Genomic DNA, 9460 nt, shown 5'->3' on the forward strand with positions numbered 1-9460 from the left:
GCATATTTAAACTGGTTTAACACTTCCTTCTTCTTCAAATAAAACCTTGAGAATTGTAGCTCTCTTGTTGAGAGAGGGTGAGGATCCAACAGCCTTCGCTGCACACAGTTTGTAGGCTTCTTTGTGGGGGTCCTGATATATGGCTTTGTGCCCCAAAAGGAGTCTCAAAGTGATTTACATGACAATAAAACACAGAAAAATGCAATATACAATACAAAATCCATTAAAGCAATACATATATACTAAACGTGTTTGTCTGAAAACAACAGCAACAACCCAACATGGCAATGTAAAATATCCATTGACATCCAACAAAAGAATGGACACCAAAAAGCCAGAGCATTAGTGCTGTCCAAATATCAAGGAAAATAAAACATCTATGCCTGGTACCAAAAAGATGGTGAAGTTGGAACCAGCTGATCTTCCCTGGGCCAAGCATTCTATAAGGACAGGGTGGAGAGCTACCATAGAAACGGTCGGTTCTCTCATTACCACCCCCTGAACATATCTTGAAAGGGGCACACAGGGAAGGGCCTGATATGTTAATCTCAAGGTCCGTGCTGATTTCAGGGTCCAAAAATGGGTTCATATGGAGAAAGGTGGTCCTTGAGCTATTGGGATTCCAAGATGTGCTGCAAGGCATTATAGGTCAAAACCAGTTCTTTGAACTGGGCTCAGAAACCAACTGACCACCAGCACAAGTGGGCCAAGAACTGGAGTTATAAATTCAGACCATCTGATCCTGGATAATACTCTGCCCACCACATTCTGCACTAATTGCTGTTTGGGAAGTCTTCAGGGGCAGCCCAAAGTACAATGCATTGCAGTAATCTAACCAATAGGTTTGGTTACTGGAGCACAGATCTCTCAAGTCAGGCTACCCCCATGCAGATAGGATGACAGCTGGGCCACCAGCTGAAGCTGGTAGAAGGCACTCCATGCAACAGTGGTCACATGTCCCTTTGATGACAAATCCACAGCACCCCTCAGCTGTACCCCTACCCCTTCAGGGGAAGAGTGACCCAAACTATAACAAGACGCACTCAACCCATCCAGACTGGGGAACCAGCTATTAACAGTGTCTCTTTTTTAGCTGGACACAGCTTCAGTTTGTTAGTCCTCATCAGGTCCACTGCCAAGGCCAGGCACCAGTTTAGCAAATCCACCACCACACTTTGCAAATGAAGAAGAAATAGAGCTGTGTGTCATCAGCATACTGAAGAACTGAAAGTGATGAATGCAGTGAAAGGAATCAGTACAAAGTTTAATGACCAAATTTGTTTCAACCACAAGGTCTTTTTCAGTGAGTTCAAGTAAATACCACTTGTCTCTAGTGCGCTCTTCTCCAGAGGAAGCCATAATTGAGGAATGACTGCCCCTAGATGCTTTCATCACTTTAAGGAAGTAGAGAGCATCTGACAATATAATATTGATCCAGGATTCCTCCTGAAATTCCCACTGAGGACTTCTTCACATTCATGGGTGAAGTCTTTCACTGAATGCTTCATGTTATTGCCAAAGCAAGATGAACTGAGAACGCTCCCTTCTTAGGCTTTCCAAATGCCTTTATGGCTATTAAGATTGTGCATCACACTGCCTATTAACCACAGCAAAGATCAGGCCAGTAAGGAGTTTCCATCTAAGCTGCAGAGGTTCTGCTGACCTCACTGCAAGCTTTGAGGTGACAAGATAGTAAGTAGCAGCATGCAGAGCAAAGAAAAGGAATGACCCATCTGTGCAGCCAGAGTCTCGTTCTGTTCCATCATTCCAGATTACCCATCAAATTATGCCAGAGCTTTAGATGCACTGGCTACCATCCAGCACAGCAGTGACTGGTCCTCAGCAGGATTTTACAGCTGACATCTTCCTCAGAGGCTTCTGCACACAATTCCCAATACACTTTTATTAAAACTAGGGAGTTGCTGTTGTTCTTGTTTTTTTAAAAAAACCAACACTTTTAGGATCTGCAAGGTGAATCTCCAAACTGTGGTTTTTCACAAATCATGTTCTGTTCATAGATCTTGGGAAATAAGCAGGAAAAGGGTAGGTCAAAACCACGAAGACATCCTCCAGTGACCTCTTTAGAGAAGACGTGTGCAGTGTTAGAAACTCAGCAATATAAGCTAGGCGTCAAATGGCTCCTTTAACCAGGGTGATGGTTGCCAAAACCGAATGCCTGGTTGCCATTTTGGGGCAACTTTACGAATGGGGCAACAATACAACTTTTTGGTTCCTAAATTTATTCTGATTGTGCAGATAAAATACAACAGGATGTGTTGCTAGTGTGTGAAAATGGTCAAGATCCAAGGATCCCCAGGCATACACCTTCACATGGTGGAGGGGAGATGGTGAGGGGAGAGACTCCATCAGGCAAGGCCTCCTTCCACCTGCCTTGTCCCACTCTCTGAGCCTACGAGACCTCATAAGGAAGCTGGTCCTGGAGGAAGAACTGTGAGGGGAGAGACTTCATCAGGCAAGGCCTCCTTCCACCTGCCTTGTCCCACGCTCTGACAATACGAGACCTCATAAGGAAGCTGGTCCTGGAGGAAGAACTGTGAGGGGAGAGGCTTCATCAGGCAAGGCCTCCTTCCACCTGCCTTGCTCCACCCTCTAGTCCAGGGGTCAGCAACCTTTTTCAGCTGTGCGCCGGTCCACCATCCCTCAGACCTTGTGGTGGGCCGGACTATATTTTTTTGGGGGGGGGAATGAACGAATTCCTATGCCCCACAAATAACCCAGAGATGCATTTTAAATAAAAGGGCACATACTACTTATGTAAAACACACTGATTTCCGGACTGTCCACGGGCCGGATTGAGAAGGCGATTGGGCTGCATCCAGCCCCCAGGCCTTAGGTTGCCTACCCCTGCTCTAGTCTCTGCTTCTCAATTTGTATTGCATTATTTTATGTACTGTGGCTTGCCGCTGTTTTATTGATTATAGTTTAGAAATTATTTATTGTAACTTTGAGTGGATTTCTGTTTAACTTTTATATGTTATTATTATGATTTAATACTATTCTAATGATTGCTGAATGTTACTTTTTTGATGTAGGTTGTCTATTTTAAAGTTATGTTTTATTATCACATTTTTGTATTGCATTAGATTGTTATAAGATGTACATTTTTTGTTTCTTCAGCTGGTAAACCGCTTTGAGTATTGTAAGATAAAAAGATGGTATACAAATTAAAAATGATGATGATGGAGCTATCAGGCATCATCCTGGCTCTCGGACATCTTCACGTGGTCATAAGTGACCAATAGCCAGTTACAAAATGTGCCTGGTGCCTGGCAATATTTCAAACACTAGGTGTATGGAACCTCAGGCCCAGGGGTTTAATGTGGCCCTCAAGGCTTCTCTATCTGGCCCTGGGGCTCTCCCTAGACACTTCTCCTCAGGGCACAGCTATGTTTTTTTTTTTATGTTTTTTTTTGCTTGGCTGGAATGTGCGCTCTGATCATGCCTCTTGCTTACCTGAATAGAGGACACAGAAGCATGTGTGCAGAAGCTAACCTACTCTTCAGAACTAAAATTTGCATTTGTTGCTCCACCCACTTTTGGCTCTGGTCCCACCCACCGCTGGCATATGCCCCCCAGAAAGTTGCCCATAAGGGGATGTGGCCCTCAGCCAGAAAAGAGTTCCTTGTCCTGGTACTATGCAGACTGACAGTTGCTCTTCAGGCGCTTTCACATCATGCGCTGGCCTGGCTTCTCCGTGTGAACAGTTCATCCCTTGGGGAAAGAATGAACTGCTTTCGGACTACCTGTCCCAAGTTGACTGCCCATCTGCTTTCCAGCATTTGCTCAAGTCCTTGCCTGCCTGGAGTTTCTGGACCACCAACCTGGACAGTCTTCTTGGGCATCAAGCCCAGTTACGGGCAGGCCAATGACACAGACATTGTGGAGGTTTTGTCTCATTTGCAGAGCTTATGTTGACCTCCTTGCTGACTTCACAATGGCAGGTCACAGCTGACAAGACAAATACAAGAAAGCATCATACCCTGAAGCATGAAGACCTCATTTATCAAGCTCAGCTGCAGTGCGCTAAATAAAGCAAACCCCGCACAGATTCCAATGAGAGGATCGCCATTCGTTTCAATGTCAGCTATACCCTGGATTGATATTTTCCCTACAGGGAAGATGTGGGGAGAGGGAATCCTATATCTACCATATCATTCACAGTATACACATCTGTGTCGATATATACAAAATGCCAATTGACAGGGTTTGGGTTTTTTTTAAAAAAAAGCATCCATATGATTTCACAGTGGTTTACAAAACTTTGAACAAATTGAAAACAGATAAAAGTGCAATAAAGTCTCAGAGTGTTAAAAACATTTATGATAATATTAAAAGGTGCTTTAAAATGCCTGGGTGAATTTTAAAAGTGGGGCGTTGCTGATAGCTACGAGATAGTGAAGGTGATTATCTGGGGAAGGGCTAGAGATGTGAAGGCATAGGGGAAAAAGGAATTGGGGGGTCACTGCCCCCCCAATTTTCTTTTGTTGGTTTTCCTTACTTCTCTATGAAGGGCAGTGTCCAATGACCATAGAATGCAGACAGGTTGATAGTGCTCCATGAAGTACTTTGCTCCCAAGATACTTTTAGTGTCTTAAAAGTATGCACCAGCAGTTCAAATTGGGTCCAGAAGCATTTCCGAATTGCTCTCAGAGGCAGTCTCTCTATATAATAATGCAGCAATCCAGATAGGATCACAACAGAGCTTTCTGGTAACATGATCCCAAGCTATTTACATGTTAAAACCAGTATTTAAATTGGACCTTGGAAATGCAGTGGAAGCCAGTTGAGCTGACAAAACACAGGTGAAATATGGTCAAACCACTAAGTTGATTTAGTGAATCCATTACAGAAGCAGATTTGAACCAGATCCTCCCTAAATTGGCCCCGGGTTGTCTGTTACACTATACCAGTTCCTAAGCTCTGTAAGAATTTTTTCTTGACACCTCTTCTTCCCCTATGAAGCCTGAAAATTCATATGAACCATCACCTTCTAAATCCAACACAAGTGCTTTGTTCCAAGCTTCCCAGCTTCCCATGGCCCTATTCTATTCCACCTGCCTCCCCTTATTCCTTTTAATATCCCTGACCCGTAAGACTTTTACTTTTACTTCTCTAAAACTAACCCAGCCCTAGCCATGTCTATTTGGAAGTAGGATCCTGGATTTCAAAGGGGCTTATTCTCATGTACGTGTGCTTAGGACAGCAGCCTAAGTTAACCAAAGTTTGTACATCATGAGTCTTGGTTGGTCTTCATAAAGGTACTATTTTACTCTCACTGTTTAAATTTTGGCTGCAATTGTTATCTTTTCTTACTAGACATTTCTATTAACAGGGCTTTAGCTCAGGGGGAAAAACACCCACAAAGAAAATTCAACCGACTAATTCAAAGCTCCAGTTTGGAATTTATTTCAGGCTATTTATGACAGCAGCCTGTTTTTAAAAGTGCCTGTTATTTTGCATCAGAGTTTGTCATGCTTCTTACAGCCATTATGAAAAGCCTTTCAAACCCTCCTCTCCTTAATTACCACAAAGAACTTGGATGCATTTCCCCGCTCTGATCTGCTAATTTAAACCTCATCCATGGAAATGAGCAACAATGGACTCAAGGAAATTATATTCAACAATTGAAATCAACAAGTTAAGCAACTGAAACGGATGCCAGCTTTTCCTTGGTCAGCTAACCAGGATCAAAGAGTGAGCGGATCAATTGTAAGGTCATTAAAGGACAAGAGAAAACACAATGGATATTGATGTCAGAGAAAACGAGTCTAATTGGCCACACCTCCATCGCTGATCAAGTGAGAAAGGACCCACCTCATGCCCTTGGACACGGAGGTCAGCTGATATATGAGTTCTACATGCCTGATTAACTACTTGCTTGCCTAGCAGATTTCAGATGACTACCACTTCATAATTGATCCCAGCAGGACCACTGGGTTCATTTAATCCAAGACAATTATTGAATATTTCAATGTGGTATTCACTTGTCATTTCTGGCTTACAGACCATACATGATGCACAGTGGCATGATTTTAGATCTTTGTAGAAAGGGAGGCAAAGCGATCAGAGAAAGGTGGGTGACAGTTAACAGGGATTTTTTTTAAAAAAATCAACTCTTGGACAAATTCAAGATTAAAGGAATGGCAGGGATCCAAAAAGAGCTGCCCAAAGGCTTGTGCGTGCATGGTGAAATTTCTGACTGCGAATGGCAGACCTCTGTGCCTTTGTAATATCCCTTTTATGTGCACCTATACGAACAGAACATAGTGGAAGCATATAACCTCCGGTAACAGGTTGCAAGATCCTGCATCAGATTCTCCAAAGCAACATAGCCTCCCATAGCTTCCAGCCCAATTACTTCCAGCTAAAAAACTTTCAGCCTCTGTCAGTGTCCAATTCAAACACCCACTGTCTCCAGCTGTCTCTGTTTCCACCACGTTCTGATGGATGCTGCATTTCCAAAGCTAGTGTGCATGTGTCGAGGCACTGGGTTTCTAAGGGGCAACCATAGGATATGTCCATGCATGCTGAGACAGCCAAACTGATGTCAGCAAATTGCTGAAAGCCCTTCTCCACCTGCTACATCTTGCAGCAATAAAAACTCAGAAAACAATGGTCCTAGATCATAGGCAGCTGACCCATCACCTTCAGATGTCTCTGTACTACATCTCCCATGATCCCTAACTGTGGGCTGGGTTGGCTGGGGCTGATGGGGTTTGGAGTCCAATAACATATGGAGGGTCACAAATTAGCACCCCTGCCCTAGACTATAGTCCTCTCTAGATGTTCCCCCTCGTGTGCTCCCTACTTCATTGGTAGTGGGGGAGCAGGAAAGTGCTAATTTTCCCTGCCCCCCCCTGCCACTTTCCCAGTGGCCTCCCTGCCCACCTGCATGGGGCTGAACACCCTGTAGCAGAGAGTCATCTCCACACAAGGAAGCTCCTGCACTATTTAGAACCCTGATTGTACATGGTGTAAGACTACAGACCATGTCCCAGGTTTTGGTCTGAAGGCACATGTGATCTGGCTGAAGCTAAGCAGGTCTGGGACTCTGGACCATTCTCTGAATGGTTAACTGCCAAGTATGTGTGCCACAAGTATATCGCCTTGGGTTCCATGAAAGAAAAAAGGCAGGGTATAAATGAAAGGGTATAAATGAGTAGATAAAATGCAGAAATCCATTCCCAACTTGTGCAGCAGGGAGAGCAGGGCCAGTGAGTGAGCTCATTCTTGCTCTCCGCAGTCCTCACCCTGCAGGGCAATTGCACAAGGCCTGAATGCCTAGAGAGAGCTTATGTCATCTATAGTTCAAAATGTATTTCAGCAGCAAAAAAACAGGTTTTGCCCTATATGCTACCTAGAAGGTGGCACAGCCTTTCTTTCAAAGGTAACACTTCCTGAACTTCACTGATAACAAGCATTACCATGAAAGTCATGGACTCCTAAGCTTCTGTGAAGAGCAGCATTCTTGTTCTTTACCCCAGGCAGTGGAGGGGAAGATTAGCCTGTGGGCGCTTGTATAGGACAGACAGAAGTGCCTGTCTTGGAATGAATGGCCTGGCTGTGTGGCAATGGCTTGGCATAGAGGCAGCCCACTGCTGGGTGACAAGCTTTCCAGCACCTAAAAAGTGGGTCTCTGTGTATGTGTCGGCCAGACTCAAGACTCAAGAACCATCCCTGATAAATAGGGGTCATCACTAGAGCAGATGGAACCAGCCAAGGGACAAAATATGCAATCCTGCAGGGCTGGCCCTACCATTAGAGAGAGTGAAGTAGTGTCCTCAGGCTGCTGAATTTGGGGTGTTGTGAAAAAGCAGAAAATTGTTAATTGATTGCCATGGTCTTTATACATACAAAATCTGATGACGTTTAGCATAAATGAATCTCTTCTCAATGCGAGCAACTGAGGCTGAATTTCAGAGGCTTGAATCAGCAGTTGTTATAACTATAAAACCAGCACTATTTAGAGGTATCTTCATTGATCCCAGTTTCAACTTTGTATAAGTGTATGTAGTGGGGGTGGTAATTGAACATATTTTAAATTATCTCATTAACCTCCTGATTACATAGAGAAGGGGAGAAAGCTTTGAATAGCCAAATTGGTGACGTAAAAGGAATCAGAGAATCACAAATGCAGCAAATTAGGGAAAACTCTAAACATCTATATTCTCTCCTATGGCAACAGACAAAGAAGAGATTGAATTGATGGAGACTGTGAAATACAATTTACTGGTTAATTTATCAGGTCATGTTTGCTTTGTGGCACAAAGTTCTATCAGAGGAGCTGTTTCGCCTGACACTGGAACCTCACTACTCAGTAGCATTGATTTAAATGGTGTGTCTCTGGCGTAATTTGTAATGTCTACCAAAAAAGAGGTCTGAACAGAGATGAAAAGATTTCTTTGCAATGGGCTTTGTAACACAGGGGAGGACCTATCAATTTAGTTATATAATATTATTTTCTTTTTGTTCAGTATCTTATGGACCTGTAGTTAATATGACAATAACTGGGACTGTATAAAACATAATAAAAAGCACTTCCAGAATTTCTACACAGTGTGGGGCTGGGATCATGCCATTCTGTTACCATTTGTTTGCAAATTTTACGTTTTGATAAGTGCCCCAAGATGTACACTCACACTGTGCAGCCTGTACAGTACACCACAATGCAGTTGGGCAGAATTTAGCCTTATAGGAACTACTAAAAAGACAAAACAAACCAACAGGAACCTTGTGGTCTACTAACCAGAGCCAGGTGCAAAACAGTGCTTAGGAGGGAGGATGTTAGCTAAGAACTAAGAGCTATGTGCCTATTACCCCAGCTCCAGTGCACTCCCAGCAATGGCGGCTGAAGCCAAGTACACATGTTGTTAGCCATCTGTATCCTGCAGTTTCTTGAGAGATAATGCTGGTTAATGTATGTTATGTACTGAAGTTCTCACCCTGGGCCAGCAGGGGGATACTGTAGATAGTTATGCAAATGAAGGATCGAAAGTGACATTCAGTGATTGGATAGTTTTAGAAAGTTTTTACAGTAACGTGGTACTGGAGCTCTATATAAGCAGGCTGACAGAGCCCTTCAGTTCAGTTCTGTCCCGGCCTGTGAATAAACAAGAGCTGTTTGAAGAATCACTGTGTCATCTGTTATGCTCACCCACAACTTAACAATGTACTTTCCCTCAGACCAGCTTCCGTCTGATTCCATAACGCAAACCGCCGTTAAGCTAAGGTGTGTAAATTTTAAACATCCCTTGTGCTTGCACAGATGAGGGCTTCGCTGAACAGGTGTTCAGAGAGCTGCAGACAAGGGGAAGCAAATCAGGTAATGGTGTGTACAGCAACATAAAATGCAATGTGAACTGCAGCAGGAGGAAATGACCTCACGGTTCTACAGGCCCTTGGTCAGGATGCTTCAGGCCACAGGACAAAAAATTCTCCC

General features: G+C 43.7%; 1 long non-coding RNA gene across 1 annotated transcript; it reads right to left on the minus strand.

Annotated features, from left to right (window-relative positions):
• Window positions 1-1243: 1243 nt before the first annotated feature.
• On the minus strand, window positions 1244-4218 carry LOC309532967. The gene is made up of 2 exons (XR_014220079.1): window positions 3765-4218; window positions 1244-2449 (listed from the first exon to the last, which is right to left on the minus strand). It is a non-coding gene; the product is annotated as an uncharacterized lncRNA (long non-coding RNA).
• Window positions 4219-9460: the final 5242 nt, after the last annotated feature.

The sequence above is a fragment of the Podarcis vaucheri genome (assembly GCF_965113315.1).
Source record: "Podarcis vaucheri genome assembly, chromosome: 5".
Lineage (NCBI taxonomy): Eukaryota > Metazoa > Chordata > Lepidosauria > Squamata > Lacertidae > Podarcis > Podarcis vaucheri.